This window comes from Pinus tabuliformis, chromosome 9, assembly GCF_031772625.1.
Source record: "Pinus tabuliformis cultivar Carrire ecotype Pingquan chromosome 9, CPIR1, whole genome shotgun sequence".
Lineage (NCBI taxonomy): Eukaryota > Viridiplantae > Streptophyta > Pinopsida > Pinales > Pinaceae > Pinus > Pinus tabuliformis.
Genome location: NC_142307.1, coordinates 1195875184 through 1195883802, shown reverse-complemented (window position 1 = coordinate 1195883802; position 8619 = coordinate 1195875184). Strand labels below are relative to the sequence as shown.

The window sequence follows — 8619 nt, the reverse complement described above, 5'->3', positions numbered from 1 at the left end:
TAGGCAGAAGAAATCGGCCTGCGCAGGAGCATGGAATCTTTATGCGTGCAAAGAGTCAAACGTACAGGCCAGACAAACGTTCAGGCCAGGCAGATGCGTTATGGCAGAGTATGGAACAGAGGAGTTACAAGGCACGCCAGAAAAAAAGGAATCTGGGACCTGTGCTCTGATACCATGTCAGGCCAGGGTAACTCCAGACTTGGCAGAAAAAACTGATTGATTTATTTCATTAGGTAACTATTGTTTATATACATGAATGTGACTGATCAGTTCATCTTCTTGATGACTGTTCACATTCCGGGTACACCCAACCGCTGAGGATTAGGTGTCAACACCACCAACCACTATATATGCTCCTGAGACATCTCAGAATGTCTTGCCCAATAAGTGACATGCATCTCCCTAAATGTGGGCTCAAGGGTGGATCACGTGTTACCCCTGCAGTAGATCGAACGATCCATAAGCCTGCACCTACCAACTCACACCCTCACTATATGCCACGGCTGGAAAGCCTCTCTCCTGATGTACTCTGTCATGTCCAACTGTCTCAAATGAGCCTTGTGGGTCTTGTTGCTGGTGATGAGAGAATCATGAGACACTAATCAAGTCCCATGTGTTAGTGTGTAATGTTGGAGAGTGATAAATGGAAGCTCACGGTCAGCCCCATGATGAACTTTCTCTCCAAATTTGGGTGTGCCAAATCCAATGGTGTGTCTGATGTCCTCATTAGGAGATCTCTCTGGTGGCAACACTCCAACAAACTGTTGTGCATCATCATGCTCTATTGTACATAAATACGCACCCCTGCACTCCTCTGCATAGCACTGAACTTTGAGGCACAACTCTGTGCACCACTAGATATCAATGCTCATTGTCGTACCACCCTGTACCATATGGAATCCCATATGTGTCAATGCATCTATCACTCCACTAGCAAACTCGATGTGGTGTAAGTTGCTCCTCCCACTCCATGGTGCAAATCCATGCACCACAACACACCGCCATGCATCTACATGCTCACTTGCAAACCACTGCTCGACGTTGCATGCTCCTACACACCATTGGATGCCATGATCTAAAGTTGAGACAACATGCATTGCCCGACACCCTACTGGTATCACTGCCTCCAATATCGCATCACCATACCCTCTGTTGTATGGGACTCGCCTCCAAAACCTCCCTAAGAGACACAAGAGGTGAATCCCCTTATGTACTAGTGGCGATGCCACCACTGTGTTGCTCCTCCATGACCACTGTGCCCCACATAACTGGGGAGAACCCTCGGCTCCATACAAGGCACTATCTGGTGCCCTGCCAATTCCACTTCCTCTAAAAAACTCCTACCAAAGTATATTGATCATCCTATGACTCTATGCACAACTAACATGCTCAAACAACTCGTGAAGCCTACCTGCTCCCATGTCAACCCAACTTGTCACAAATGCTGGTGGAGATTTGAAAGTGTGTGGATGCTCAGTCACTAGATCGTCACACCACCAATGCCCTCACCAACCACATCCATGAACCTCTATCTAATTGTTGAGTATTTCTTGAAGTGAGAGGCCTTTGTATTGAGTCAACTACTATTATGTACTTTTGTTGTTGTTGTCAGTCAAAGTCATGCATAAAATAGCTTGATGTACTTGTCATTCTTTAGCTAAAACATGGATCAAAACTTCATAAATTCCCTTTATAAATTAGCAGCAAAAATCAACAGATCCCTTTCTAAGGGGATACTTACTTTGCTACAGCAAGAGCAACCACAAAAAAAACATGAATTGGGGCCCAAAATTTATGCACTTGGAACAAATTTAAGATGTATGGGGGTTACAACAAAATCCCTTCTCAAACTAGAAGAAATTGCTTCACTCCTCTCCAAGGTGCATCAGTCAGATGGGAAGAGCTTGATTTGGGCTCTAAAACTAGCTATGCTTACTCTCGTAAAACACAAGTTTTTGGAGCATCCTTTTGTACGGGTCAAACTTCCAATTTCTTCTTGTCTCAATAGTATCACGATGTTGATCGCACCTGTACCTCCTTAGTACAATGATGATATAATGAAGAGAGTCTTCAGATTGATAGTGGAAAATTTTCAGGATTTGGATAATAGTGAGGGTCCTACCTTTGGAAAGAAGATTGAGATTCTAGAAGTCATGGCCTTGGTTAGATCTTATGACCTCATGTTTGCGCTGGAGTGTGACAACTTGATCTTGCAAATGTTCCAATGCTTCTTCAATATTAGGAAACATCATCTTGACACAGTCATAACACACATGCAATCCATTTTTTCCTCTTGTATGGGAGGTTATGATGCCATTTGCAAGAGGTTGCAGTCTATATTGTTAAACATTTGGAGGAGAGAACAATTGGCCTCACCTACTGCTATGAACTAGTCGAAAGGTTGGTTAAGCAAAACATTAGTCTGTTTAGGAGACGATTGACCCAAGATGAGTTGCGGAGGATGAGTGGTGACCAACCATGCATCAGGAATGACTTGAGGAGGAAGGGTCTTTGCTTCATCTGCAAGGAACCTTAGGGACCTGACCACTCATGCTTGAGTGATGCAAAGGAGATGACAGGGGTAGAGCATGAGAAGAGTTTTTCTAACCTCCAGGATGAGTCCATGAGTTCATATGAGGATGCCTCTGAGGAGCTTGAGCAGTCATGTGGAGTTGTTGACAACAGGCCATATTTATATTTTGGTGTGTATGGTGGGTTGTCAGTGGATCCTATGGGAGACATTCAAGGTGATGAGTCACCAGTGACGGTTTAACATGAGCAACATATGGTGGAGCATGAGTCGGTTGAGGAGGATGATATGCACAATATGCATGATGAGCATTTTGTGGAGTGCTAGTTGGAAGTTCATGTTTATCCCATGATAGAGGAGGATGAGAAACCATATTTTGCACCAGGCATTGATGAGGAGCAAAAAAAAGCACAGACAACCAACATGGTTGTATTATTTGCAGACACTTATCGTCAGGGGGTGCTAGAGTTTGACATGATAGTTTTGCAGGAGGTTGGTAGACTGGAGGAGCATGGAGATCCTTGTCAAATGAGGGATATGGTGGTGCATCCATATTTGGGTCTACCCATTGATGAGGTGCAAATAGATGCTGCATCAGCTAGTAAAGCTGCAACATTTTTAGGCAGCAATGCGCTCGAAGTGGACATAGACGAGGCTTGCAACATAACTCACCCACTTTGGCCCATTATAGGGAGAGGGGTAGAATTTATTGGATAGATCTTGTTGATGGACGGGATAGAGCAACATGAGTTGAGCATGGACCATGGAGATCATAGTAGTTTTGTTCCCTACATAGGTATCCATGCATTTGATTCTTTCCACGAGGTAGATTGGGAGATCATGAGTTGGTATCCTATTGATGGAGTGTCATTCTTAGTTAGGAGTGTGGTATAATAGGGGCCCTTAGATATAGGGGACACTATATGCCCCAGTTGGTCGTCCATCAGCATTCCGTCACAACATTAACATAGTGGCGTTGACCTTGGTCTATGCCAAGGATTGGACTGAAGAAAGGTGATGAGTTGGTATTCTATTGGTGGAGTATCATCTATGGCCAAAGACAAAGCACAATCAAGGTCATGGGATTTGGCGATGATTGGCCATGGTGGCATTGGGAACTAGGCGGATCTACTGGTAGCAGGATGAGTCAACGATGGGCTTGGGATCTAGGTATTGAGTGATTCAGTCATGTTTGGATTGCTTGGAGGCATGAAGTGGACCAATGGTTCATATGGGATCCTGGTAATAGTTTGCAAATGCATCTACAATGGACACGTGTGGATTGCTTGAGGGCAAGTAATCTTGGGGCGGGAGGATTTGTCATGTCACCATTTTTATTTCTTCTATAGTACAACCAAGATGGGTTTCTAGGGTATGTGATGGTCAGGCTGCAAGAGTATAAATCATTGGGGTCCCAGAGGAGTTTTGAGGAGTTTTTATGGGATCCGATGACATTCGCTTGACATATTCCATCATTTGCACAACTTGTCTTTCGTTTTGTTGCATTCTGACAACTTTAAAAAACTAGCATTATTATGGGCCCTAACTTAATTAATTCTGCTCGAGGTGGCATTCCGGGAAGATTATTTGATAGAATACCTCAATGTAATAGCTTGTTGGAACTGGAATGAGAATATCTGTAGGATGAGATGTTGAGAAGTGACTTCTAGTGGCCGAAAAGAGTATGGTGGACAATTTACCATTTTTCTTAATTAAAAGTGACTTTAATTAGCCATCTAATTAAGGAAAAATAATTAATTGGAGGAAAAGACTAAAAAACGACTTAAGTGAAATAAAATAAAATTAAAAAGTCACTCAAGATAAAGTCAATGGAAGAGCTTCTAGAATAATAATAATAAAATAAAATAAAGTGCTTTGAGATCCATCCATCATATCTATAAAGGAGGAGGAGGAAGTCATTTGGAGACATCTTGGATTTTGTGTATTGTCTTTGTGGTGAGGTTTTGAGAAAACAAATCTCTACTTCAACAATAGCCCCAGGATGGAAACCCTTGGGTGATTCAGTGAGAGTGGGCGAACACCCATCTCTTCCCTTGGTGAATCCATTCAGGATTCATAAGTTGCAACTTAATGATTTTCAGTTTGTTTTGGAGGCTAGTTGCGACATTATTGTAGATCTATTTGGGGCCATCATCTCAGCCATATTCCTGCTCTTGTACCAACTTATTTACATATTAATAAAATAAGGCTGAGATCTTTTGCATGTTTATATTGTCTATTATTCAGTTGCAGATTCTATTTCCCATTTTTGTGGTTTAATTTGTGCAAATTGTTTATGGTGTTGACAGCTTAAATTTCTGAAGCTATTTTCTGCAAATTTTATATTTGGGACATTACACTCATGTGGAGATGAAATATGGAATCCGAGCCACCAGATCCCAATACACCTCCATCATCAGCCTGGTGATTGAGGGGACTCCTTCTGCGCTCATCCTGAACCTCAATTAGTTAAGCGGTCTAATCTTTTCCAGAGGGAGTAAATGCAACTCGCCAGTTGAGGGAATTCACATGAAGAGAAATTGATGTCGCTTGGGATGAGCCTTGATCGATGAGGAAGACAAGAATTTTCCCACACTTTCGTACAAATTTAGCCAGATGAATGTCATATGGGGATGACTAAGAACGCCCCACTTCATGATGAAGAGGGAGGGGATGATTATGTGCTTAAGTGGAGAGGTACTATACTTCGATTCCAATAACTTGTGGAGCAAAGAGTTGGAGGGGTAAGGGGAGATCATGTGGGGAATACGGGTAATGTTATTATTCTTCCTTTTGGGAATGGGACTAGATAGGGAATTGTAAATGAGATCCAATTTTATGATAACCATTAGGGGATAGGGGAGAAACCCTCGACACCATTAATTTCTGTTTGACCTTCTTTCATTTGACAAGCCTTGTTTGCTAGAAGATCAACCTCCAAATTTAGGTTCCTTAGGATATGAAAGGACTGAGAGCTAGCGAATGAGAGGAGGATACCTTGGGCTCGTTGAAGCATTTGATTTAGCTTGTTACCCTGAGCAATGGAACTTGCTCGCAAATGCCTTATGATAAGAAAATAATCTCCTAAAATTAAGATATCTCTAATTCCCCTCTTGTGCGCTAAGAGGAGCCCCATGTAAAAACTATATACCTCTACAACTATATACCTCTACTTGATTATTGAACTTTCTTCCTAATCCTCAAACATACTTTTCGACTATTATTCCTTTGAGATTGCTGAAAATCCCACCCCTCCGGCCACCCCCTCTCTTGTTCAGGGAATATTGCGATGGGTTTGAGTTTGGCTGGAGCTAACCAGCCATACATTGGGTATTTAATGCCCTCAGAGCAGCACGCCGCTTAGCCCGATAACACGGGAGCGGGCAAATATTATTTAATGCCGAATTTGCCCGCTCTCGTGTTATCGCGTTAAGTCGCGTGCTACTGAGGGCATTAAATACCCAATATATGGCTGGTTAGCTCTTTCCTTTGAGTTTTAGTTGAGTTAGACGAAAGGTATAAAAACCTTCTCGATACCTTTGATACTCTGAGTGTTATAAGTTATCCTCTCATAATGGTCTTCCTTTCATTCTAGCGCTTCCCCGTCTTAACTAACTTCGCCTCTTCGCCGATTTAACCCCGAGCAAAAGTTCCGAACACTATTCATTGGTCGGCCAATCTGAAAACTTTACTTTCATGTCTATAAAATTAGAGCGGGCATACCCTAACGGCTCAAAGAGGGACGCCGGGCAGAGGATCGAGCGAGGCAAAAATGTCGTACTTGCTACCCCATTTGCACTCCGGGTGGGCAGTGGATCAGGCCATTCTAGCCGAGGAGGAGCGTCTCGTTGTCATTCGCTTCGGCCATGACTGGGACGAAACATGTATGCAGGTGGGTACTTATTATTTTTTTTCTAAATATATCATGTGCACAGCGTTCGAATAACTTGTGCTGTAATTAATTATAAGTGCTGGAATGATTTTTCAATGCAGATGGACGAAGTGCTGTCATCTGTTGCAGAAACCATCAAGAATTTCGCAGTGATATACCTGGTGGACATAACGGAGGTGCCTGATTTCAACACGATGTACGAGTTGTATGACCCGTCTACTGTAATGTTTTTCTTCCGCAATTAGCATATAATGATAGATTTGGGGACGGGGAACAACAATAAGATCAACTGGGCTATGAAGGACAAGCAGTAGTTTATTGATATTGTCGATACCGTGTACAGAGGGGCCAGGAAGGGCAGGGGTCTGGTCATTGCCCCAAAGGTTTATTCTACCAAGTACCGATACTAGGCAGAGAGCAGCAATTGTATTCTATTTCATATGCTGAACTGGGTTTTCTTTAATTTTATGGATGGATGGAACAAAGCGGGTCGGGTTTCTTTGGGACCGAACCCCGCTGAGTCAAAATGAACCCGTAAAGCTAAGTAGATATGCTGTTATAGACACATAAATTGTTGAAATAGTCTGGTTATTTGTGTTTGGCCTATGAAATGGTTCATTGCTAGAATTTTATTTAATGTGTAGCATACTATTGTTTGTTGTAATGGTTTATTATGCTTATAATCCAATTATGCATTGGGTCACGAAATTCTGATAAATTATAATAAGTACTAAGCTCCCTATGGCATATTTCTACTATCGTGGATATGTAGAGAGATAGGCCATGGTTTCCCGGCGATATAAAATGGCTTTTTATTTAAGTTCTTGTTCACATTTTATGATACAATCTTGTATAAGTTCAATCTAAATTCTGGAAATATTTAGAACAAATCCTGAGGAAATTGTAATGACACCTTTTTCAGTAGGGCAAAATTATCCACCTCAATCATCCTGCCCGACAGGTTGGGCAGCATTTGTAATAGCACTTTTTTTAGTAGGGCAAAATTATCTACCTCAGTCATTGTGTCCGACAGGTTGGGCAGGTAAACTCTCTTCGGCATATTTCTACCAGCTTGGATATGTAGACAGATAGACTATTGATTCTGGGCGGTAGAAAATGGCTTTTTTTTTTGTTCTTGTTCACATTTAATGATACATCCCTGTATAAGTTCAATGTCAAATTCTGGAAATGTTTAACCGAAATCCAAAGGGAATTGGAATTTGAAAGTGTCTGTTGAGTCTGATTATCATCCAATTTCCTTATTTTATAGGACATACCTGATTTGCCGAATCTACTTTTCATCATGCGTGATGCACATTTCATCCCTAAAAATACAAGTATACCCAGATCCATCAACAGCACCAGTAGGAGAGGAATTCCGCATCAATGGATAATTTGAATTTCCCATTTAACATAGAGTTGAATCTATATGTTAATTTGACCAGAAGTTCTAAAAGTTGGCAAGCAGCTAACCATTTTGAAATAATTGACTCCATTTTAAGAAAAATGATGTAAGTGAAGGGAAGCCTCTGCACAAACCTCCTAAACAACATCTCTGATCTCATCTTCCTCTAGTCTTCTGGGCCCCTAGGTTGCTATGATGCCAATGTTGGATCCTCTTCCACATGCCTCTCTCTTTCATGCTCTTGAGATATTAGGATTCAGCACAAGGGTAAAAGTGTAAGAATTAACAAGAAACACATAAGGTATACAAACCAATTAATCAATTATGTATTTCAGGTTTCACCTAATCTTCATATAATTGTTCTCTGTACATACAACCAGCATAGATCCATCTTAAATACGGATCTAACATGAGCTGGAAGGGATCCAATTTTTTTCACCTGCAAGTTTTTTTATGAGCCGATATTATTTAAATGTTTTGTATAGTTATTCAATTTTTTTTTATAGATTTTTAAATTTTTTTAATTGGGCTGACATGAGCAAAAATTCAATTTTGATGACGGATGGACACCCTCACATCATACTGGGCTGTAGAATGAGCCTTTCAGCTCAATCAAGAACTAAACATCTCTCTTGCACGTTGTTTGTAACTCTTCTTTTTCTTTTATATAAAGATGTTGTTCAGAGTTTAATATAGAGTTGGGTTTGATGATTATCATTATTAGATTTGTTCTTTATGTGGAAGGTCCCTTAGAATGGAGTAGTGTTGAACTTGTGTTTGAAGAAGCTTCCC

General features: G+C 41.2%; 1 pseudogene across 1 annotated transcript; it reads left to right on the top strand.

Moving 5' to 3' along the window:
• Positions 1-6157: 6157 nt before the first annotated feature.
• Positions 6158-7110, top strand: LOC149152831 (thioredoxin-like protein YLS8; annotated as a pseudogene). Its single transcript, XR_016262469.1, has 2 exons — positions 6158-6422; positions 6524-7110. The product of XR_016262469.1 is annotated as a thioredoxin-like protein YLS8 (transcript).
• The last annotated feature ends 1509 nt before the right edge of the window (positions 7111-8619 follow it).